This window comes from Schistocerca nitens, chromosome 2, assembly GCF_023898315.1.
Source record: "Schistocerca nitens isolate TAMUIC-IGC-003100 chromosome 2, iqSchNite1.1, whole genome shotgun sequence".
Taxonomy (NCBI): Eukaryota; Metazoa; Arthropoda; class Insecta; order Orthoptera; family Acrididae; genus Schistocerca; species Schistocerca nitens.
The window spans coordinates 845613923-845640817 of NC_064615.1; the positions used below are offsets into that span (position 1 = coordinate 845613923).

The window sequence follows — 26895 nt, forward strand, 5'->3', positions numbered from 1 at the left end:
CATTGCAACAGCCATAAATTCAGATGTACAGACTTCACCGATAGTGTGAAGGAATCAGCAGACCACTTCCTCTCAGACGTTCCCAAGGCAAAACCAACGGCTTAAGGCTGGATTTGGAGCACTCTGCTGCAGGTTTATTAACGCTCATTCAATATTCTGCTGAGACGAGTGAGCTTAAAACTTCCTTTCCATTCATTCTTCTTAGAACAGTCTCGAGATAAAATGACTCAAAATGCATCATCAAGTAGTAAAACAAAATTATGTAAAACAACATTTCATATATATATATATATATATATATATATATATATATATATATATATATATATCTGATTGGCTACTTATGAAAATTACAGGAAAGAGCGTGTCTCTTGCAAATACAATCTTCATACAGACACTCTCTCTCTCTCTCTCTCTCTCTCTCTCTCTCTCTCACACACACACACACACACACACACACACACAGGCGCGCGAGTGCACTCGGTTTCATACAAATGAAGTCGTAAGATAAAATATTGCTTAATTTGTTAAAGAAGATTATACTAGGACGTGCTAAGCAACATCCTCCGACTTTTTTATAGTGTCCTCCATATCGGCTGAGGTCTTATATGCCATGCATATTACTCAGTCCACTTTCTCGCTTATCTCACGTTAGTTATAATCCTCTGCCGCTGGAGGACTCCGAACAGTAGTGTATAACATGGCGGTGTCTAATTTAAACTGTGCCGGTGTGTAAAAAACAGCGTACTGTAATCGAGTTTCTGACGGCAGAAAACGTGTCAGAAATTGAAATCCATAGAGGAATGACTGCTGTTTATGGTGATGATGGTATTAACATCAGTAATGTGCGACGTAGGGCTGTCCGTACTTGTGCTGAAGGAAACGTGGTACTTAACGTGTGTGACAGATTTCGAAGTGGAAGACCGCGTAAGGCACCCGACGAGATAGATAGGAATCGGGTTGATGGACTCATCAGATAAAATCGTCGGATAACACAGATTTATCTATGAGGTAATTTGGCATATCGCGAGACTGTGTGCAGCCCATCTTTGCAGAACTGCGGTACAGAAAACTGTAAGCACGGATGGTGCCTTGAATACTCACTCCTAACATGAAACAGAGGGGTTAGTATGCATCTGTCAACAATTTCTTTTGCGTTTAGAATGTGAGTGTGATGAGTTTCTTAGCAACATTACAACTGGTGATGAAAGCTGGGGTCACCATTTCCACTCGGAAAACAAGAGAGCATCAAACACAACATTCGAAGGCAAAATAGTTAAAGACCATGCCATCAACAGGCAGTCGTTTTCCCAGTTTTCTGGGATGTTTAACGTGTCAATTATTTGGAATTCATGGCCATAGGCACCACCATAAACTCTGCAAGGTACTGCGAGACCCTCAGAAATCTGAGAGCTCTAATTCGAAGAGTCCGTCCACACACGGAGTGCCATCTCCTTCAACCTGACAATGACACACCACACACGAGCCCTGTGACATGTGCAACAGTGCGACACCTTGGGTTCATTGTTAATGATCTTCCTCCATGAAGTCCCATCCGATTTTCATTTTTTTCCAGTACTTAAACTTGGTAGTCAGAAAGAAAAAGTTTTTGGCGTAGTAGCATGAGTACGAATAGAATATTATTGTGTTCATTTATGTTAACAGTAATCATGCATGCAAAACATGTAAACTGACTCGTTCCACAACATTTCGATAAAAGAATCGTTCAAATGATCTATGGAACGTGTAACTAATTCGTTAACTAAAGAACACCTTCGAGGACTTCACTTTCATTGTGATGTAGCGGTGTGACTCATTCAACAAAAGTAAACATTCTACAGTGACAGTATCAACAAACTGGACTGTCGTTGGGAGATATGTGTTTATGGGGAGGCTGACTATGCTGAGAAATAAATATGTAGATACGGATATAGATGTAGAATGTTAATAAAGTAATTTTTATTTTAAATTCTTTAGGAGTTGGACACAAGAAATTAGAAGGGATTACTTTTTCGTCATGCGCTCGTATATATTATAATTGACTACTGACACACAAGAAAGTGAGAAAGATCTGATCAGTCCCACAGATGTTCGAATCGCTGTTCGAATCGACGTCCGAAACGTGAGGGAGAAATTGTGACGCTACTTCAAATTTTAAAACATGTGAACAGGCGTCCAATTGACACCTACAATAGAGGCCAAGGCATTGGCTAATTTTAGAGATGCCCTCTTGTCAGAAACCAAACCAGAGTGACTTAAATTAGACGTTCCGAGAGAGTTATATCCAAGTATCGGATATTGGTGAGTCCCCTCTTGGGAGGAAGAATCGTGCGTCGACAGGGAATGCCTTTTACAAAGTCTGGTCACAGCTGCTTTACCACATCTACTTGGTTGGTCAGAATTAAACATATTGTTTACTTTATGGACAGCAGCTTCTAACAGTCACCTTCAGCCACTTGTTCTTGTAGTGGTGAACAATATATTCGTTCAATAGCGATACCATAGCATGTATGAAATACCACCTTGACCAACTAATTTGAAGACATGTCTCATTAGCTGCAGTGCATCCCAGCACATTCTCCCTAATTCCCAAGCGATCTGGCACCTAGCAAAAAACAAAACCTTCCCCGATCCCGCTAAAAGAAATAAACAACCTGAATGTTTCGGAATTACTGGTGTACTGGCCAAAGCACTTAATGAATCGGACGTGACGAATTTTTGCGTCATATCACATCTCATCCGCTACAGTATAGGTCTACTTCTACGCGTGTATGGGATCGTGTCCCTGCTCGGACTGTGATGAAGATTTCGTCATAAACACTGGGTGAGATTCACCCATCAGAACAGTACATTAATTTGGCAGGCATATACTGAGCGCACCGTTTGGTCTTACAGTCATCGGTATGAAGGGCTCGGTGGCTTTGTCCAACACAGCGCCCAGGCCAGAATACTGCTGTGCTTCTCAGATACGTCATCGGGCTGTAAATAACCCACTTAGTCTTGCTGAGGAGTCACTTCTGTCGAACTTTTTGAGTACTGTTGTTTCATAGAGGAACAACTGGATTGAGAAGTGGACATTGGAATGGAGGTTCCTAATTACTGCTCACTGAAGTGTATTTGCGACTGCTGGAGAGCTGAAAGCTAGGTCATTGGTAGAGAATGACTATGATTCATCCAGTGTTCAGAAAATGTATGTCTTCTGATGATAGGAGGCTCTCTATTTGTCGATCTCTGGGGCATGTACTGTAGAGCCCCATAGCACACCGTATCTATTGAAATCTCCTAAAAGCAAAAAAAAAAAAAAAAAAAAAAAATAGTAGAGTTCGTTCACAAGCTCATTGAGAGCCTTACTGTCAGAGTATGTTAGTAGGTATAGCAAACACCTTGAAGTGCAAGTTGACACGCAGTTGACAGCAGCAACAACTGAGTGCTGTGGTTAAGATGAAACGTCCCCTTTGAAAAAATTTTACACGACTGTGCTTTAACTGACACACAATATTTTGTTAGCGCAACGCAATCTGACTTTCAAAAATCCCTACAAAAGAATGGCCCTGACTAACATTAACCTATACCTTTCACAAATCACTTACCTCACAAAAATCTTGGTTACTCGAGCTGTGGAGTCAGTCGACGTTTTGAAGAGTATTGGTGGGTAGGTCATCACAGAGCAGACCCACTGTAGTCCTGGTAGAGATTACGGTATTGGTGGGCCACCAGAGGTGCAGACCCAATGCAGTCCTTGTAGAAATAATGGTATTGATGGATCATCAAAGATGTAGACCCACTGTAGTCCTTGTAGAGATAATGGTACTGGTGGGTCATCAAAGATGCAGACCCACTGTAGTCCTTGTAGAGATGGCCAGCAGCCATCTGTTGTGACTATGCAGGTGCACAATCACCATTGAAGAGTCTTGCGGATAATAGAGCAAGTCCATAACCACCACTTGTGCACTCACAAAGTTTTTGAATTGTCCTGAGAACCAGCAATGCTGTTAACCAGTCCCTTGCTGAATTATTAACACATGTGCAAACACTAACAGTCCCTACTTCTCACATATTGTCCATATACTATGACCAATAGAAACGTGTGCAGTGAAATGTAACTTACAAGTTACTTAATTTGATGAACTGCTGTCAATTACAATTTTATAACATAAGAATACAATAACAAGGTACAAAATACATCATTCAAGAACATAACAATACAGATAACATTTGTAGTACAGGCTTTACAACAGAATAGAAATAAACATATACATCAATGTTACAGGAATGATGAGATAAGTAGATACATAAAAGTTCAGAATAACTTTCGAAACATCAACTTCACACATGAGCATTAAAACAAAACAGAATAAATAATATCTAAGCATATTTACAAGTTAAATAACATATTATCAAAACCAATTATATTTGAGGATAACAGTATTCCTCATCATAGTGAATAGTATTAGAAAAAAAATTCTATGAAACTACACAGAGACAGGAAGAAAACAAATACACAAGGGTACACAAACACATAGGGGGATAACACAATGGAAAGGACAGGGTTCGTTTTCAGTGTAACTTTTGGTACTGCAGTATTTTGCGAACAAAACCTTTTTTGTTCTTGGAGATCTCCCTTCGTTCATCATTATTCCCAAAAAGTTCTATCTGTACCTCTTTTCTGTATTCTAACCATATTTCTTTCAAAATAAATATGGCTCATTGTACAATACTCATTTAGGCCCAAATCGTTTTCATATAACTTTCAAAGCATTCTTTCCCTATTCTCCATAGTTAGGTTCTTATATAGTCTACCCCCTCTTAAGCTAACTTAAATCTACTGAGCTCAGATATTAAACTAAGGGACGAGGCAATGCAGCAGCACAAAACAATTAACACAAACAGCAATGACAAAAAAAAACATGGAAATTTGCAAAGCAAGCTACAGTAAATCTAAATTACCAAGCAATTCACATTACAACTAATATGAGGCAAAGCGCAGCAAACAAGAAAAATAAATCTGGCTTAGCAGAGTAACACAAATTCAAATTCAGCAACACTATGCCTGGCAAACAGCAGCAGAAAATGAAATACCTAAACATGACATAGCTCAAGCAAAAAAAAATAGTACACTAAAGATAACAATGCAGATAAGGGAAATGTCTATTCACATCTTAATGTCTATGTAATTAAAGTGGTGCACCACAAAAGCTAATTATACAAAAAATTACTAAGTACTAGAAAAGAAAATTATGTATGCAGTTCCTGTGAAGGTAAATGTCTTTTTGTGCTCCCTCATTTTTTTGAAAAAAATTATTATTTACTCGATCTGTAGACAGAAAATATTTGTATTAGTACATCTATAAAATTTTATTTTAACCAATGCTCAAGTGCAGCTAGAAACTAGATATTAAACGAAATGAGCAAAGCAAGGCGTGAAACGTCATTCACTAGCCATATGGCATTTCATAGTGCCGTAAACAATCTTCCAACTAGAAAGACAATAGATGTGAAATGTTTCTCATCATTTCATTTCAGGAAATATCATAAATTAAGAGCTCCACAGTGTAATCATATGTTTTCAAGTTCGACTGTGTCGTTTTTGCGATGCTTTCTACAAAGGAACGTCAATAGCGAGGATAATGGCCTCCCTTTTTTTTTTCTACCACCTAATGGCTTTTACTCAAGGCAGCAGCCACACCTGGCCACTCAGCTGGGTGCCCATGACGCATTACGTGCAGGTGGTCACTGAACTTTCTTACCGAAATATTTACGACACCAGTTTCCGCTACAGTGACAGTCTCATATAAATATATTTCACAGGTCAAGAATTTGGGTTACAAATCTGTAGAAACAAAATCCTATAAATATAACAGCGTCCAAAATATTTTCGCCAGCATTGTGATACATTCACGCATATACACACATTTCATAACTCTTAAAGTACGATTCTTGGTTTCCAACAACCTTTTTCACAAACCATAGTCCCTAACTTCTATTCATTATTCATATACATATAAACACGTAATCACATTCCTTATATAGCATCAGCTTATTGATCATAAACATACCTCAACAGCATAATACACATCGTCGTCGTAAAAATAACATCATAACACCTCAGTCAAATCTCAAAAACGTCGTAGCTTTCTGCAATAATTTCAAAACCCTAAAACATATTCTCTGCTCATTTCAATAGTGTCATCTACCTCAAACGTACCTTAAAAATCATGATCTCATACCAAATACATCATTCAAAGCTCTCATAGTATCACAATGGTTCCGAAAAAATATGAACAGTTTACAAAGTACAGACAAAATACAATTTCATAAGTGTGAAGGTATCCAACTGTGTAATTGCGAAAACATCTGTCACTGACGTAGTAAAAAAAATGTTTCTTTCTCTGTTAAGCTGTGTAATTTATGTGTTAGAGAAATATGGTACCGATGTGTAAAGTTGTATAAGCAAATACCATATTAGCTAGGGCTCCTTGTGCTTGCCAAACACATGGTACACAAAGTAAGCGTGTACCCCCCTGAGGATTAATGTAATTATACCCTCAGGTGTTACAGATTACAGCAATGGAATGAAATGTATCACGGAAAACCCTTGTATCATTGCACTTCAAATATCTTTAAAAAAATAAATGTTTTAAGTGCGAAATTAATCACTCAAATACGTGTATTGTAGCGCTAAACTGTGCGTCATGTTGTAAGATACTCTCTGTGGAAGTCTCGTAGTTATCGTCCTCCGAAAGCTAAGTTCTGCAGAAGTCAATGTACTTACCTCATCATAAACGAAAGTGAAAATCTTTGCGTATAGATATCGTAGTTATTACGCTTATTGTTGTGATGAAGAAAGGACTGTACCGTAACGTATTGTTGTGCTATGGAAAAGGCTGTCTCATTGTAGCTATACAACAAAAGTTACTACTAAAACATGTTTTACTTTCCAGAATAAAACAGAAAACTGTGCAGATATAAAACAGAAACACTGCAAAAGCAACATTGTAAACTGTCACTCACTAGTAGCGTCGTGATAAAATCGTGTAGCTGTCACATAAACTAACCACTGTGTCATCTGGTACTTTAAATCCAGAATGTATTTTCAAGTAAACCAAAATGTTGCATTAGAATCTCATTAGCAGTACCAGTATGTGTCCTACGTATGTAAGCCTGATAGTCGTTACATAATCGTGCAACTAACAAGCAAGAATGTACAAATACAACACTGTGTCGTCTGTTCACTATAACAATGCATTCGTAATTTCTGTTTAAAAATGTTCCCTAGGTTCTAGACTGGATATTTAACTTCAAACATTGTTGCATGGTAACAGTTTCTAAGTCTGACAATGCATACTAGAAATGTGAAGTGAAGAGTTTTATGGCAAAGACAAAGTTAAAAAGCAGATTATCTTTCAATAAACGGTTTTACATGTGAAATGTGGTGTAAACCTTTACTCTTCACAGTACTCAGAGTTTCAACTTTAACGCAATTGTCAAGTGATATACGTCGGTAAAGAATACTGGAATTTTTCTCAAGGTTAGCGTCTATGTTATTTTTCTCTGAGCCAGCCGGCGCACGCTGCTGCCTGCGGTGCGAGTCATTGTCTGTCCCTTTGTTGGTGCGCGTCGTTATTGGGATTAGGAGACCTAACTTCTACAAATTCACCTTGCCGAGAGGGCCCTGCCCTGTTTAAATCCCGCCAGTTCTGATGCAATTCAGGTCTGTCGTTACGATCATATCGTCTATCGTCATGTCGGTAGTTCCTGTGGTTTCTTTCTTGTTGGTTAAGTGGTGAAGAATTTCTCCCTGAATCGTAACTGCGCGCTGGACCGTTGCGTCTAAAGTTATTCTGTCTCTCGTAATACTAATTGTTTTGGTTCCCATATTGTCTGTTTCTCTGATTGTCTCTGTGATAGTCATTACTGCGGAGAGGTGATCTTTCCCTGTAATTATTACTACTATGCCAACGGTTGTTAAACGGGTGGTGTCTGTTTTGGTCACGATATGTGTTGTAAGAATAGCCTTGTCGTGTCCAGTTATTATTTCTTTCATCGCGGAATTGTGACAGATGTGACCTGTAATTGTTCTGCTCCTGTTTCCGCGTTCCCCGATTGTCAGTGTCAATTTCCAGTTCTTGTAACAGTCCCTGAAAAGCTTCAATGTCGTCTTTGCAACGTCCTGCTAAAATAATATGCCGTAAATGTTCAGGTAATTTGATTAAGCAAATTCGGATGAGTTCTGAGGGGCTGTATGGGTTTGAAAGATACTGATTCTTATGCAACATGTCTTCAAAATATTTCATAATACTGGAAAATTCAGATTGTTCGAAACGTTTCATCATTATGATGCTATGTTTTACTCGGTCTTGTGTGGCTTGAGACCAATTTGCTGAGAGGTTTGTTGTTGTGGTCTTCAGTCCTGAGACTGGTTTGATGCAGCTCTCCATGCTACTCTATCCTGTGCAAGCTTCTTCATCTCCCAGTACCTACTGCAACCTACATCCTTCTGAATCTGCTTAGTGTATTGATCTCTTGGTCTCCCTCTACGATTTTTACCCTCCACGCTGCCCTCCAATGCTAAATTTGTGATCCCTTGATGCCTCAAAACATGTCCTACCAACCGATCCCTTCTTCTAGTCAAGTTGTGCCACAAACTTCTCTTCTCCCCAATCCTATTCAGTACCTCCTCATTAGTTACGTGATCTACCCACCTTATCTTCAGCATTCTTCTGTAGCACCACATTTCGAGAGCTTCTATTCTCTTCTTGTCCAAACTAGTTATCGTCCATGTTTCACTTCCATACATGGCTACACTCCATACAAATACTTTCAGAAACGACTTCCTGACACTTAAATCTATACTCGATGTTAACAAATTTCTCTTCTTCAGAAACGATTTCCTTGCCATTGCCAGTCTACATTTTATATCCTCTCTACTTCGAACATCATCAGTTATTTTACTCCCTAAATAGCAAAACTCCTTTACTACTTTAAGTGTCTCATTTCCTAATCTAATCCCCTCTGCATCACCCGATTTAATTTGACTACATTCCATTATCCTCGTTTTGCTTTTGTTGATGTTCATCTTATATCCTCCTTTCAAGACACTGTCCATTCCGTTCAACTGCTCTTCCAAGTCCTTTGCTGTCTCTGACAGAATTACAATGTCATCGGCGAACCTCAAAGTTTTTACTTCTTCTCCATGAATTTTAATACCTACTCCGAATTTTTCTTTTGTTTCCTTTACTGCTTCCTCAATATACAGATTGAATAACATCGGGGAGAGGCTACAACCCTGTCTCACTCCTTTCCCAACCACTGCTTCCCTTTCATGCCCCTCGACTCTTATAACTGCCATCTGGTTTCTGTACAAATTGTAAATAGCCTTTCGCTCCCTGTATTTTACCCCTGCCACCTTCAGAATTTGAAAGAGAGTATTCCAGTTAACGTTGTCAAAAGCTTTCTCTAAGTCTACAAATGCTAGAAACGTAGGTTTGCCTTTTCTTAATCTTTCTTCTAAGATAAGTCGTAAGGTTAGTATTGCCTCACGTGTTCCAACATTTCTGCGGAATCCAAACTGATCTTCCCCGAGGTCCGCTTCTACCAGTTTTTCCATTCGTCTGTAAAGAATTCGCGTTAGTATTTTGCAGCTGTGACTTATTAAACTGATAGTTCGGTAATTTTCACATCTGTCAACACCTGCTTTCTTTGGTATTGGAATTATTATATTCTTCTTGAAGTCTGTGGGTATTTCACCTGTCGCATACATCTTGCTCACCAGATGGTAGAGTTTTGTCATGACTGGCTCTCCCAAGGCCATCAGTAGTTCTAATGGAATGTTGTCTACTCCGGGGGCCTTGTTTCGACTCAGGTCTTTCAGTGCTCTGTCAAACTCTTCACGCAGTATCTTATCTCCCATTTCATCTTCATCTACATCCTCTTCCATTTCCATAATACTGTCCTCAAGTACATCGCCCTTGTATAAACCCTCTATATACTCCTTCCACCTTTCTGCCTTCCCTTCTTTGCTTAGAACTGGGTTGCCATCAGACCTCTTGATATTCATACAAGTGATTCTCTTCTCTCCAAAGGTCTCTTTAATTTTCCTGTAGGCAGTATCTATCTTACCCCTAGTGAGACAAGCCTCTACATCCTTACATTTGTCCTCTAGCCATCCCTGCTTAGCCATTTTGCACTTTCTGTCGATCTCATTTTTGAGACGTTTGTATTCCCTTTTGCCTGCTTCATTTACTGCATTTTTATATTTTCTCCTTTCATCAATTAAATTCAATATTTCTTCTGTTACCCAAGGATTTCTATTAGCCCTCGTCATTTTACCTACTTGATCCTCTGCTGCCTTCACTACTTCATCCCTCAGAGCTACCCACTCTTCTTCTACTGTATTTCTTTCCCCCATTCCTGTCAATTGTTCCCTTATGCTCTCCCTGAAACTCTCTACAACCTCTGGTTCTTTCAGTTTATCCAGGTCCCATCTCCTTAAATTCCCACCTTTTTTCAGTTTCTTCAGTTTCAATCTGCAGTTCATAACCAATAGATTGTGGTCAGAATCCACATCTGCCCCTGGAAATGTCTTACAATTTAAAACCTGGTTCCTAAATCTCTGTCTTACCATTATATAATCTATCTGATACCTATTACTATCTCCAGGATTCTTCCAGGTATACAACCTTCTTTTATGATTCTTGAACCAAGTGTTAGCTATGATTAAGTTATGCTCTGTGCAAAATTCTACAAGGCGGCTTCCTCTTTCATTTCTTCCCCCCAATCCATATTCACCTACTATGTTTCCTTCTCTCCCTTTTCCTACTGACGAATTCCAGTCACCCATGACTATTAAATTTTCGTCTCCCTTCGCTACCTGAATAATTTCTTTTATCTCATCATACATTTCATCAATTTCTTCATCATCTGCAGAGCTAGTTGGCATATAAACTTGTACTACTGTAGTAGGCATGGGCTTTGTGTCTATCTTGGCCACAATAATGCGTTCACTATGCTGTTTGTAGTAGCTAACCCGCACTCCTATTTTTTTTATTCATTATTAAACCTACTCCTGCATTACCCCTATTTGATTTTGTATTTATAACCCTGTAATCACCTGACCAAAAGTCTTGTTCCTCCTGCCACCGAACTTCACTAATTCCCACTATATCTAACTTTAACCTATCCATTTCCCTTTTTAAATTTTCTAACCTACCTGCCCGATTAAGGGATCTGACATTCCACAATCCGATCCGTAGAATGCCAGTTTTCTTTCTCCTGATAACGACGTCCTCTTGAGTAGTCCCCGCCCCGAGATCCGAATGGGGGACTATTTTACCTCCGGAATATTTTACCCAAATGCTGAGAGGAAGGCATGGTAAGAGGAAGGCATGGTAAAATTCTCCTTCACTGTGGCAATCGTGAATGACCGATCGCATTCTTACAGCTGGTTCATTCTCTAAATAGCCACACATAAATTCTAATCTGTGCTCTAATGACCAGTTGGGAGGAAAACAATGAGAGAATTGATGAAGCCATGCTTGTGGATGAATGTCTTTGCCAGAATTCTTAAATGTTTTGAATTTACGTGTAGTAATGAACAGCTTATAGTCAAAATCATCATGTCGGCGAGTCGCATATCGATCATTGTTAGGTCGTGTCGGCCGTTCCATCTCAAAATTCGGTGCACATTGCCAATTTCTTTCATAATTTCCGAAATGCGCTGTGTTATTATTTTGTGGCTGTTCCGTATTTCTATGTCCCTCTTCCTGTATTGGGGCGCGAGTGTCCTCTGAAATACGTAATTCTTGTACTACTTGTGCCAACTGATCTTGTACTTCCCGGATTTCTCTTTTGTACTGTGTATTGATTTGATTTTGATTTTGTTTGAATTTTCTAATTTCTTCATACTCTTCAGTGTCAGTGAAGGCTACAGGTCTTGTGTCATTCAGATCATCATCTACCTTTGCAGATAAGTTAGTGAACTGATCCGAAAGTTCGGCTACTTTCTCCGATAGTGTACTTATTTCCTCAGTATGTTTTTCTGAACCAAGTTTCAGAGTATTTACTGTGTCCTTTAAATTTTCCTGAGTTTTTGCAAGTTGCGTAACCGAATCGGTAGATGCAACTGAGTCAATTTTAGCTTGCAAGGTGTCGTGATTTTCATGAACAATGGTTTGCAGTTCTTTTATGGCTGCTTCGTGATTCTGTAATGCATTTTCATGCCGCGAAAAAATAGGTTGGAAATGCTCACAAATTTGTGTTTTTACGTCATTACAGACTTTTTGACATTTCGATTCGATGTTATGTAACTCAGTAGTTAAGTCTTCACGTGTTTGTTCAAGCGTATGTTCCACTGAGTCTAACTTTTGAAGCTTTTGTTCCAATGTGTCTAATTTTTGAAGCTTTTGCTGTGTTTGTCTCTGATTTTGTTCCATTTGTTGCATTAATTGCAATAATAATGTATTAGTGTCCGGAATCTGTTTCTCTATGCTTTTTGGCAGTGCATTTTCACCGGCAACATTCACATTTTGACAAGCAGAAAATGTGTCTTGACTCATTTGAGAAAACGGTGAGGACCCAAAACCTAAGTCTACAGTATTTGCAATATTGTGTTCTGTCATTCCCGATTCCTGAGGCGAGCTGTTGCCGACCGATCGATCGATAATGCTTCCCTCTTCACTAATTGTTTCCCTGTCCACGCCATTGTTTGCCGCACGCTCCATTTCCCTATGCACAATTACCAAATTACTAATTTGAACATCAGTTAATTCATTACTCGGTGGCGCTAACACACTGCTTTCATTTTCACTGTCATTTCTCAGTTTACTTTGGAGCCTAGTATTACGTTTTTCACACGCCATTATTGTCACAGTATTTCACACGACAACACAGAAAAACACAATTTGAAGAGCAAAAATAAGAGAACACATTAACATAGCACTGAAAATAATATCTAGTTAATTGCAGCTGCGAAATACTTGGTGCAAATCTACTTGCATACCACAACTGTTTTACTGTACAACAATGAAAGACTGTAATTACAAAGGAGATTTTCTCTACAATTACGCGCTAGCAATAAACAAAAGCTACACTAATTACACAAACTACAAGAAAAAATCAGAAGATTCCAGTGAGGTATCCTCGGCTAAGGGTCGACATATGAAACATCCCCTTTGAACCTTTTATACACGACTGTGCTTTAACTGACACACAATATTTTGTTAGCGCAACGCAATCTGACTTTCAAAAATCCCTACAAAAGAATGGCCCTGACTAACATTAACCTATACCTTTCACAAATCACTTACCTCACAAAAATCTTGGTTACTCGAGCTACTGCAATAAAGCGAGCGCCACTACTGCCAGCTAAATAAAAGATTCAAACTACTGAAGGCACTAACTACTGATAGGCATAGTTAGCAAATCAAAGATTTTGATAGAGAACAACCAATGTATTAACCTCAATAGTCATAATATATATAGCAGTTCATGACAAATTTCAAAACTCCGCCATCTCTCTCCCCACATCCACCACTGCTGGCGGCTCACCTCCAACTGCGCAACGCTACGCGCTGTTCACATCCAGCTGCCGCTGCCCAACACTACAATGGCAGACAACAATGCAAACCAGCCACAGTCTGCACACAGCACAGCCAGTGATTTTCATACAGAGGTGGCGTTACCAATAAAAAAACCTAAACAGCCTACTTACAAAGATGATCACTGATAGGAGAAGCGAACAAAGACGACTCTTCCACACAGCACCCTTTCTCCACTGGGGACACCTCTCCTGAAAAATGTATATAACTGTAGTGGAGTTACGTAGGAAAGTTTAAAATCAGTCTTTTGGAGATTTGCAGAAATCAGTTGTTCCTGCGCTAGGAATTTAATTACTTCAACATCAACTCTGAAGCTGATTGCATTCCTCTGTATTACAGGAGACATTTAAAAGTCAAATTTTTGTTTCTTCCTTCTTTTCTGCTTTCGTGTGGCTGGGGGAAGAAACGTAGAAGGTGGAAGGCTAGTAAAACTATGTGGTTCACTCGTTGTAGGGTGTGCTTCTACGATGTTATCCCTTTACTTTTCTACACATGCATGTGTGAGATCGTGTACCTGCTCGGTCTACTATGAAACTTTCACCACTATCACTGTAGCGAAAGCTATTTTGATAAGGATGTTTAATAACACCTTGCGTTGGTTCTTTATTTCGGAGTAAGGCATACATTTTGTCTCATTTACTTCTTGGGTCTTCACGTACTGTATAAAGATTGAAAGCTGTTTGCTCCAAGTAGCTAATAATGTAAACAATTAACACATCTTTTAATGGCCGCACGTTCTCCACCAGCTCCATGAGACGACATGCCAGACTCTGTAAAGGGGCAGTCACATGAAAACAAGGCAGATGGAAAAGAGAGTAAGTAAATTGTTCATTATTTCGAAAATAAGCGCCTTATCTGTTACTCCATTTATCCTGCTATGAGGCAAGAAGGTCAATGCCCCCATGGAAAAATGTCTGCGGTTACCTATGGAACCACGACTGTACCCAAGCGGCGCAGCTCTTCACCCGAAAGAAACCGACATCCACACCTGTCTTTCTTCCGGGGTCTAAAAATATGGAAATCTCACGGGGAGATATTGGGACAGTATGGAGAATTTTAAAGGCCTTCCCAGCGAAACTTGGGCTACGAAGTCGAAGCAATAGGCACGCCAGCGCCGAGAAACACATGATGACCTTTTTATTTGACAGCAGTGAACCGCTGCTCATTATCTTCCCGGAACATGGCGGCACAGTGGTACTTGGATATTTTGCAAATACTGAGGCGCACCGTCAAGCCCAAGCGGGCAGGAAAGTTGTCGGGGCCGGCCGGGGTGGCCGAGCTGTTCTAAGCGCTACAGTCTGGAACCGCGCGACCGCTACGGTCGCAGGTTCGAATCCTGCCTCGGGCATGGGTGTGTGTGATGATGTCCTTAGGTTAGTTAGGTTTAAGTAGTTCTAAGTTCTAGGGGACTGATGACCACAGAAGTTAAGTCCCATAGTGCTCATAGCCAAAGTTGACGGGCACCATCATTGTTGCAGGGAAATGCCCTCCCACGCGTTGCCAAGGTCGTTTCGACTACACTGCAGAAGTTTCGCTGGGAAGCCCTTACACATCCTCCATACACTCCCGATCTCTTCAAATGGTTCAAATGGCTCTGAGCACTATGCGACTTAACTTCTGAGGTCATCAGTCGCCTAGAACTCAGAACTAATTAAACCTAACTAAGCTTAGGACATCACACACTTCCATGCCCGAGGCAGGATTCGAACCTGCGACTGTAGCGGCCGCCCGGTTCCAGACTGTAGCACCTAGAACCGCAAGGCCACTCCGGCCTGCGCCGATCTCTCCATATGCGAGTTCCATATTTTTGGAGTTCTGAAGGAAGACATTCGTGAGCATCGAATTGCTTCGGACGAAGAAGTACACGCCTGGTTACATTCATGTTTCCGTAGGCAACTGAAAACGTTTTTTCGATGAAGGCATTGAGTTATCTAGACGCCAACTTCGCTCCAGACACCAGAATCCAATGTCACATTCACTGGTTTCGGCTATTGAGGAAGAACAGCCTGCCATTCCTACACAGACATTCAGACTCACTAAAACTAAACTCCGCCAGAACAGGTCATGAAGGCCCAACGGTACCGACCGGCCGCCGTGTCATCCTCAGCCCACAGACGTCACTGGACGCGGAAATCATCTCACTGAAAGTATCCCTAGTAGATTCAAGCCGTCATAAAGGCGAAGGCTGACTACAGCTCACATTTAAGTCAATTACCAGGTGTCCGAAAACATCCTTGATGTAGCGGTGACTGCTGACCTTATCTTCATTACCTTTACGCAGGAAAAATGGAGATGACCTCGCCGTTTAGCGCCCTAAAACATTAACCATCGTCGTTATCTTCATTACAAAGGAGTCGTGCGACTGGTGAGCACTGAAAGTCCTTTAAAACCCTAACCTATGTGCGTGAGATCCAGAGACCACAGTTCGGCGCAGCAGTGGAACGACGTGTGTGAGTCGTAGGATGTGCTACGAATCGATCAAGTCGATAGTAAAATTGTTATTTTCGGACAGTCACTGGTAGAACTGCGAGTTATGTTAACCTTTACTATCTATGCTGAGCTCTTGACACCCTAACTTTTCTGAGGCTAAAACAGAAACCACTGATCAGTCATCAAACACTTCGAGCGTCTAACTGGATCGTGGTGTATTATAAACGTTCCTTGAAGGTGCTAAGAGAACCCTAGAAGGCAGCTTTTCTGGCAAAGCACATACTAAGCAAAGAGTGAAAAATAGTAACACTGCTTCCGCCCTAGCCGGCGGATGACTCTAACTACACCCACAAGAGCTGGCGGTGGACTACACTATTTCGTGAGCTACAAAAATTACCCCGCCTGTGCAGAAGTTGTTTAGTGTCCTAAGGCACCTAAACTATCGTATCCGCGGAGAATATTTGCTGACTGGCCTCCGGAGTACTAACAGAGTACGTGCAAAGAAGAAACTACCCTCCAGCAGAAAATCTCATGTTGTCCAGTGCCTTCTGGACGACACACAGATCTGGATAGTATACTGAGAACTGGCTTGGTAAGCAGATTTTAATGGTGCATTGAGGGAAGATAGCAGCATCCCTGATATTCTCTCCTTGCATAGGTCCATCGGTAAAAACAACCTGTGCTCACGATACTCCGATAAACAGAAAAAGACTTAGTTGATCCCAATATTGGATGTTAGGAGAGAGACATCACTTTCCTTCTACTGGGAATGGGAATCGAGATGAATGAGAAAGCTGATAGACCAGCATTGATTTAAACAAATTATTATCATTATATTATAGTATTTCATGTACTTCACTGTTACAATTACAAGGAGCGATCAAAGAGTTTCTGTTCGAAGGCCGTACAGTTCAGAATCGGCATGTCAATCAAGCAGAATAGCCGTGAGCCTTGAGGCACCGACGCAACAGGCTGAAATATCTGTTTGGGAAAACACCGTGTCCTGCTACGGTGAGAAAGCCCGTAACTGTCTGCTGTACATCCTCGTCGACACGAATCCTCAAGTCTTCAAGGTCTTTTTTAAGAAACCGAATGCATGATAATCACATGGGGACCAATCACGACTTTAGGGTGGATGCTCGAGTGTTTCCTACTTGAGTTGGCTTAACTTCTGCATTACGACATTTTCGACATGGGGACGTGCGTTACCATGAAGCAGGAACACTCCTTGTCTCAGTTCTCGGATATTTCGCCTTAAGCATGCTACTTTCTTGACTCTCCGATATATTTCGGCCGGTGTTTGTCCTTTGGCAGCCAAGAAAAGAATAACACAGTTCATTGGCCTAGTTTGGGCGCATTTGGTAATAACGTCGCCATAGTTCACATTTCTGCAATAACCACACGAACGTTGGAAATGTACGAATGCCACACACATGTCGGTGCTTATATACCCACATCAGAGACGCGCTACGTTGCGTATACACTGCAGCAACGCCCACAGGCATAAACTTTTTGGTCGCCGCTTGTATTAAAATCCTAGGCATCAGCGGCTCATCGCTGAAACAACCGGTTTTCGGTTACATCAGTTTTTTTCAACGCCAGTTTAGCCTGAGTGATACAAAAGCTCAAAATAACCGCTTTCTGAAATAACAGATTTTCGGTGTTTTTCTTATTATTTCCTGTAATAAACATAGAAATCGAACAAAGATGGAAAAAAATTTTGACTCAAAATATTAATTTCAATACGCAAACAAAAGAAAACATAGTACGTCGGATGTTCACTGGTTTTCTCTAAAAGTGATAAGTAGTTGAACAAAAAGTCATCAGTATTCTCCGATTGATTCTAATTTTATGAAACTCTGCTCAAAAATTAGATTGTAATCGAGGATATATCACTATTTAGGTATTACGAATAGCCACTGCTAAAGGGCGTAAACTGAGATTGAAAGTCTCTACTTTTCATGTTAATTTATCCGTTTTCAAGAGCTACAATCGGATAAAAGAGTATTACGTAGACAAAGTCACCAGATCAGCTACTTTGTATTTTTATTGTAAACTATGAAAGAAATGTTAAGTTTTAATTTTCTCTTTATATGATGTCGCAAGTGTGTTGTGGCTCCTCACGTTCTTAATCTTTAAAAGAAACTTGACACTGTACGTCACAGACCTGCATTTCATAAAATGCTTCCGGCTTAGGGACGGTGCCATTCTGTAACACACCTAATGTCCGACGACAACAGGAAGAAGCCACCATACGAGGTGTGGCTAGAAAAAAACCGGACTAGTGCTGGTGAAACAATAAAACGAATGCAATAAGGCTGAAAGTCGCGTGGCCTGTCACGTGACTCTCGCTCCGCCTACTGCTCGAGTTTCATCTGCCTCCTGCACTCAGTCTGCCCGTGGAGTCTGTTTTAAGTAGTTGACGTTTTGTCTGTGCGTCGGAAAATGTTGAGTGTACAGAAAGAACAGCGTGTTAACATCAAATTTTGTTTCAAACTAGGAAAATCTGCAAGTGAATCGTTTGTAATGTTACAACAAGTGTACGGCAATGATTGTTTATTGCGAACACAAGTGTTTGAGTGGTTTAAACGATTTAAAGATGGCCGCGAAGACACCAGTGATGACACTCGCACTGGCAGACCATTGTCAGCAAAAACTGATGCAAACATTGAAAAAATCGGAAAACTTGTTCGACAAGATCGCCGTTTAACAATCAGAGCAGTGTCTGAGTTAACAGGAGTTGACAAGGAAAGTGTTAGGCAGATTCTTCATGAAAGTTTCAACATGAACAAAGTGTGTTCAAAAATGGTTCCAAAGTGTCTCACAATTGAACAGAAGGAACGCCGAAGAATGATTTGTTCTGACATCCTGGAAAAAATTGAAAGTGATCCCACCTTCTTACAAAATGTTATTACTTGCGATGAATCGTGGTTTTTTACTTACGATCCCGAAACTAAACGCCAATCGACGCATTGGAAAACTCCTGGTTCTCCACGACAAAAAAAAAAGCACGAATGTCAAAATAGAAATTCAAGGCAATGATGATTGTTTTTTTTTTTTTTTTTTTTTTTGACATCAAAGGGATTGTGCACATAGATTGGGTACCAGAGGGACAAACAGTGAATCGGCATTACTACATTAGCGCCCTGGCTACCCTACGTGAGCGAGTACGGAGAAAACGGAACGATTTGTGGAGAAAAAAGTCATGGATCCTTCACCAAGACAATGCCCCAGCTCACAGTGCGTTGTCAGTGAAGACGTTTTTGGCAAAACACAACATTCCAATCTTAGATCATCCACCCTACTCACCTGATTTGGCCCCCTGTGACTTTTTTCTTTTCCCTAAAGTCAAGTCAGCTTTGAAAGGAACTAGATTTGAGACTGTTGAAGCAGTAAAATAAAAAGCGACGGAAGTAATGTATGGACTTACCGAAAATGATCTGCAGCATTGCTATGAACAGTGGAAAATTCGTATGGAGCGGTGTAGAGACCGAGGAGGAGAATACATTGAAGGAGATAACATGAAATTGTAAATAATTGTAAATAAATGTTTTTTCTAGCATCAGTCCGGTTTTTTTCTAGCCGCACCTCGTATATACCAGATCGCTCAAGTTTCGCACACGTCGTGAATAAGCGTATCATCCAGTAGGCCACGCCATATGGTTACAAGTACATTACTGTCACAGTAATGCTGTACTAATTCTTAATGTCATGTGTTTGATGCTCGTTTCTGTCGGCTTTGTTACTACAATAGCACGGATCGCTTTTCATATTTTCTGTAATAACGTAATATTTAAAAGCAATGGAAATTTTAGGAATAAACGTTACACGTTTTTTGAAACAGGTTTGTTTAAAACACAAAAATTTTAGCATTGCTACTGTGGCTAATTGATAATTCGGTTTTTTACCCGGTTATTCCAATACCAATCCCAAAGAAAGCAGGTGTTGACAGATATGAAAATTACCGAACTATCAGTTTAATAAGTCAAGGCTACAAAATACTAACGCGAATTCTTTACAGACGAATGGAAAAACTGGTAGAAGCCGACCTCGGGGAAGATCAGTTTGGATTCCGTAAAAATATTGGAACACGTGAGGCAATACTGACCCTACGACTTATTTTACAAGATAGATTAAGGAAAGGCAAACCTACGTTTCTAGCATTTGTAGACTTAGAGAAAGCTTTTGACAATGTTGACTGGAATACTCTCTTTCAAATTGTGAAGGTGGCAGGAGTAAAATACAGGGAGCGAAAAGCTATTTACAATTTGTACAGAAACCAGATGGCAGTTATAAGAGTCGAGGGACATGAAAGGGAAGCAGTGGTTGGGAAGGGAGTGAGACAGGGTTGTAGCCTATACCCGATGTTATTCAATCTGTATATTGAGGAAGCAGTAAAGGAAACAAAAGAAAAATTCGGAGTAGGTATTAAAATCCATGGAGAAGAAACAAAAACTTTGAGGTTCGCCGATGACATTGTAATTCTGTCAGAGACAGCAAAGGACTTGGAAGAGCAGTTGAACAGAATGGACAGTGTCTTGAAAGGAGGATATAAGATGAACATTAACGAAAGCAAAACGAGGATAATGGAAAGTAATCGAATTAAATCGGGTGATGATGAGGTAATTAGATTAGGAAATGAGACACTTAAAGTAGTAAAGAAGTTTTGCTATTTGGGGAGCAAAATAACTGATGATGGTAGAAGTAGAGAGGACATAACATGTAGACTGGCAATTTCAAGGAATGCGTTTCTGAAGAAGAGAAATTTGTTAACATCGAGTATAGATTAAAGTGTCAGGAAGTCGATTCTGAAAGTATTTGAATTGAGTGTAGCCATGTATGGAAGTGAAACATGGACTATAAATAGTTTGGACAAGAAGAGAATAGAAACTTTCGAAATGTGGTGCTACAGAAGAGTGCTGAACATTAGATGGGTAGATCACATAACTAATGAAGAGTTATGGAATAGAATTGGGGAGAAGAGGAGTTTGTGGCACAACTTGACTAGAAGAAGGGATCGGTTGGTAGGACATGTTCTGAGGCATCAAGATCACCAGTTTAGTGCTGGATGGCAACATGGAGGGTAAAATCGTAGAGGGAAACCAAGAGATGAATACACTAATCAGATTGAGAAGGATGTAGGTTGCAGTAGGTAGTGGGAGATGAAGAAGCTTGAACAGGATAGAGTAGCATGGAGAGCTGCATCAAACCAGTCTCAGGACTGAAGACCACAAAAACAACAACAATACCTGGTTATTAGTAAAAAAATAAACAATTGTTATAACCGACACCAAACAAATATCAAAAAACACCGTTTATTCAGACCTAAAATACCGGTTTCGGTTTTAACTAGAGGGTTTTGCCCATCCCTAGGCAAGAGATGGGGTGGGGGGAGGGGGGTCACTAATTTCCCGTAGAATCGAACCCAGGACCCGATCTTGAAGAGGGTTCGAACCCCGTTCGTCGATCGGTTACAAAAGAGAGGAAATGGTAACCTGTTTTGTGTTTTGTAAATAGCCTGCACTACACAGTTGTCTTACCTGATGTCTGAAAGACGCAGGTACCTCCCCGGCGTGTGTCCTCCGCGTCCGATTCTGCTGACGGCCTCGGAGCGATGCGACAAATGTCGCCGCTGACGGCGGGACAAGGAGGTCGAGGCCGCAGCAGTTTGCGGTGAATCGCGCCCGAGGTGGCGAGAAGCGAAATTACGCGAGGTGTCCAAACAGGCCCGCGGCGGCGGCGGCGTTGGCGGGCGCAGGTGCGCCGCGGCGCGACTTCAAACGGCCGCACCGACGCTGAAAAATTAGCGGCCCACAAAGGGCGGTGTCAGGCCGCCACAATGGGCCCTCAGCTCAGCTCGGCTCTCCTCTCCGGCCGCACTTGCCGCCGCATTCTTGGGCCGGCACCACATTCAGCCCGTGACGTCACTCGCGGGATCTCGCCGCACAAACGTGCCGGCCAGGGATCAAGTGGGCTAGCAGCTACCTGCTACAGCGCTCCGCGCCTCGCCGCTGACACCTTTATGACGCAGTATACCAGTTTTTCCTACTCTGATTAAAATCGTGCTGCACTCTGTCATTAACGTTGTTCTGAGGATTAGGCCCATCTCCGTAACAAGTCCATTCACCTTCACTGGAGTCAATCTACAATAAACTTCTCTCCAGGCAGGTATAACGGCTCTTCTTCTTGATGATTTGGTTTGATTTGTACTTGGCCTCGGCTAAAACTCGGCGACAGTCGGTAGAGTGTTGAGATCGTTATCAAGTTACGAAGACGACGTTACGCAAAATAACAGTGCTGAACCGAAATCTCGACGTGCGTGAGATATTTACTTCACCAAGAATCATAATTAATCGTTCGTAATCGATGTTTAACTGATTAATGATGAAATATTAATGATAAAACTAATACAGTCACATCCACAACAAATTCCCTACAAGCTGGTCGTAATTTCAAGTATCTAAGAAATCGTAACAGTGGGTTTGTTATTTGAGTCAAAGATTCTACACAAGCGCCGAGCGCTACAGTCAAATATTATCGCTGCGCGTAATTATTATTCGGGAGTTTCATGTCAATAATTTGATAGAATTTTAAATCACAATTGCACGACTTGGCACGAGAGGGTTTTTATTGCACAATATCAGTCACTTCCTAACCGAGCCTTGAGAAGAAAACTTTCCCTGGTGTTGGGGGGATTTAAATTATATTCTTCGGACCTATCACTGAAGTTCCATAAACCACTGGCTATTATGAATGAAAATTGTCTATCAGTGTTCGTAGCCTAAATCACTGTCTAAGTAATGTTTAGTTCAATTATCTAGTCAAAAGTTCAATTTATTGTAGGTAAAAGTCCTCCGTTCGAATTCTAATGCCGTGATATTTGGAGTCAGAAGATCGTATTACTGCGTCATAATAGATCGCAATTATTCAATCTCAAAAACAACCTAAGCGCGCCTACATGAACGAGCATTCAAATATATGACCTGCTTCGGCTAACTCTCGCAACGTAGTGACAATGCATTGAATTATACTTAATCATTACTCACGATTTCCAAAGAGTACTCACACGGAGTATTCTTTGGGATCGTTGGTTCTACTTTGCGAATGTTAACTTATGCTAATTTTGCGATTTATTATGATTTTGATTTTAATTTTACAGAATTTAATCTTTCTTTCGTAGATTGCTAACTTGTCAAGTCTTAGATTCCTGATTTAATTACTTCTTATTGTCCTAATAACAGTGATAAATGGAACTTCGTTCGCTTATTCACTTTCGTGGGAATTTGGGACTTGGGGGGAAATCTTTGGGGTATTGGGAGCTAATTTTAGATTTTTATTTCTCGTCCGAGCAAGTGGCATTACACAGGCTTGCACGGAACATAAATTTTGATTGCCACTGACTTCCCCTTCGTTGAATTTCTGCAGTTCTTCTTGTGTTTATTTTATTACTTATCTTCTGGTAAACCTTCCGGGATGTAAGGTCGTGGTCCATGAAACTCTTCAGCTCCTAACGTTTCGTCCAGAGCTGCACTGGACATCTTCAGAGGGGTGTTTCTCCTCCGGTGAGTCTTGCCGACTCACCGGAGGAGAAACACCCCTCTGAAGATGTCCAGTGCAGCTCTGGACGAAACGTTAGGAGCTGAAGAGTTTCATGGACCACGACCTTACATCCCGGAAGGTTTACCAGAAGATATGTCATCCGGTCGTGAAAGCCTTCATACTACTTTATTACTTCACAATCATTTTTCGCCATTTCTTCATGAATTCACTGAGCTCATGCAGCCTGCTACGAATTCTTCTCCTGCGCCAAACTCTTCGTCTCAGAGTTCGATGTATTCCAATCTGGCTTCCTCTACAGGCTTTACCGTCTACAGCTCCAGTACCATGGAAGTTGTTCCCTGATGTCTTAACAGATGTCCTGTCGTCCTGTCCCTTCAGTGTTTCCCATATCCTCTCTGATTCTGCGCAGAACTTCCTCATTTCTTACATTATCAGGCCGCCTAATATTCGACATTCTTCTGTAGCACCACATCTCAAATGCTTCGATTCGGTTCTGTTCCGGTTTTCCCACAGCCCATGTTTCACTATCATATAATGCTCTTCTCTAACCATACATTCTCAGAAATTTCTTCTCAAATTAAGGCCTATGCCCTTTTTGCCAGTGCTAGTCTCCTTTTGAAGTCCTCTTTGCTCCATCCATCATGAGTTATTTTTTCGCATAGATAGCAGAGCTCCCTAACTTAGCTTACGTGATTATCATCAAATGGCTCTGAGCACTATGGGACTTAACATCTATGGTCATCAGTCCCCTAGAACTTAGAACTACTTAAACCTAACTAACCTAAGGACATCACACAACACCCAGTCATCACGAGGCAGAGAAAATCCCTGACCCCTGCCGGGAATCGAACCCGGGAACCCGGGCGTGGGAAGCGAGAACGCTACCGCACGACCACGAGCTGAGGACTGATTATCATCAGTTCTTATGCTATGTTTCTCTCTGATCTCATTGCTAACACTTCTCATTACTTTCGCCTTTCTTCGATTTACTCGCACTCCATATTCTTTACTCAGTAGACTCTTCATTCCATTCAGCATATCCTGTAATTTTTCTCCATTTTCACTGAGCATTGCAATGTCATCAGGGAATCTTATCATTGATATTCGTTCACCTTGAATTATAATCCCACTCATAAGCTTTTCTTCCTTAATCGTCCCTTATGGAATTAAAAACTGTTAAAATTTTGGACGCCAGACCTTCTTCGTTTATGATTCCCTTAACCGTTACCAGTGGTCTAAAATCTCATTAATTAATTTACAAGTTTTGATTGACACATGGGAATTTCCTCTAACATCGAGCAATATAGTTTGTCGAATGGCATTTAAAAAGACGTTTTTGTGGTAGCAATAGTAGCTTCTCGTTCCAGCTCCGGGCAATGCAATGAATGTAAAGTTGAAAAATAAATTCCGTCATGCAATACCCTGCTTTATTAGCCAATGTGCATCCAGAAACAGGTCTTCATTCTCAGAGCTTCAGTCGACTATTGAAGTACAGTTATTGTGGCGTCGACGTTATTTATCCGTAGGAGACAACAATGAATTTAAACACAGAAATAAAAGTCATGTCAGGAAATTTGGGTTTTTTAAAATATATGTTGCACATGTGAATTGTGAATGTGACACAGCTGTAAAATTTACACCTGACGTTATTTACGTTGCGCCGAACTGTTCATTACACTGGTTTATAAAACATGGTACTGTGCAGACACATCCCTGTGGTTCATAGTTTGTAACACAGATTGTGTATTAGACAACGCACAAATAATATTTACACAAATTTAGAAATGCCTAGAATTAACTGTTCAAGAGTAAAATTAATTTTATCATTTGTTTATTCAGAAAGATGAATACGTGAATAATAAATATTGCTCTTCGCCAAATGTGTGTCTTGCTGAACAGTTAATGAGGTTATGAGAGGGTTACATTGCACGCTAATATGTTGTCCATGATCACAATATGAAACAGCTGCTTATTGGAAAAACAACTTTTTAGGACTATGTTAGAAGTATAGACAATTGTAACGAATGAGGTGTGGGGAGGGTAGGGAGCAAGTAAGGTACGTGTTCGCGAAATGTTTTTAGAATTCCACTCAACTAATTTTCAGTATATTCTTTCAGAATATCTAAAGGGTACTTCTGTATTTTAAGGGTTTGTCTAGTTTTAGGGGACCTCCGAAACAAAAAGTTCATTGGTCTGCTATATATCTCACCGAGAGAAATATGTTGAGGGAAAGCTGCAGCTTTGCATGCACTACTGTATAAGAGGAAGCTAAATGAAAAGCGAGACAGATGGAAAAAAGTAAGTCACCTGTTATTACATTTATCCTACTGTGCGGCAAGACGCTCAGTGCCTTCATGGAAAAATGTTTTCGGCTGCCTATGGAACCATGAATGTACAAAGGCGTGCACTTCTTAGGCCTAAGTAAATCGGCGGCAACGAACGTCTTCTTTCATGGCTCCAAAAATATGTAAATGGCAAGGGAGAGATCGGGACCGCATGCAGCATGTGTAAGGCTTCCCAGCGAAACTTCCTTGGTAACACGTGGGCCTGTCGATTTTCTTCGAACTAAGAGATGCACGCTTGGATGATTCCGTAGTCAACAGTAACATGTTTCCATGAAGGCATTAACTATCTGGTCTTACAGTGGGATAAATATATTAACAGTTACGGTGATTATTCTTGAAATAACAAATATCTTACTTTTTTACCATGTGTCATACTTTCATCCGACTCTCCTTTACCGAAGTGGAAAGTCGCATTGTAATATCGTTGTACTCGTCACAGGACTGACTAGCAGAGATACAACAGTGAGTGCGGAATTGACAGAGAAATTATCATCAATTAATTCATTTATTCGCTTGTCGTAATTCCGATCATGTGGATAGAATGTGGACTGAAATAAGTTATAAGTCAACTAACTGAAAGAGTGACTGCACGTTAGTGCGTAATGCGTACTAACAACAAACTACGACTAGTGGTAATCCACTCGCACTAACGATTGTGGGAATCTCTTCTAGATTAGCGGTACTTCATATTTGTACACACATCAAAAAAGTTTTGCATCACCCCGGTTCCCAGAAGACAGACACTGTATCACAGACACAGTCCCTTTGACTGTTCAGAGATGTCACTAAACCCGCCCAAAGATGTTAACACTCATGCATGAGCAGCGCCTATTAGACGGAGGGGGTCCGACAGCCGATGAGGTCCAGTCATTTCACCGGGAAGGAGGTATACAGCTCGTCTTTAGTTGAACCATGTCTGGATGGTCAATACCGCGGTTCTATCGCGTCCGTTTTGTTACTTTGTG

General features: G+C 40.7%; 1 protein-coding gene across 1 annotated transcript in view; it reads left to right on the plus strand.

Annotated features, from left to right (window-relative positions):
* The window catches only part of LOC126234672 (protein gooseberry-neuro-like), a 433892-nt gene that overhangs the window by 252767 nt on the left and 154230 nt on the right, over nucleotides 1-26895 (plus strand). The gene's annotated exons all lie outside the window — the stretch shown is intronic.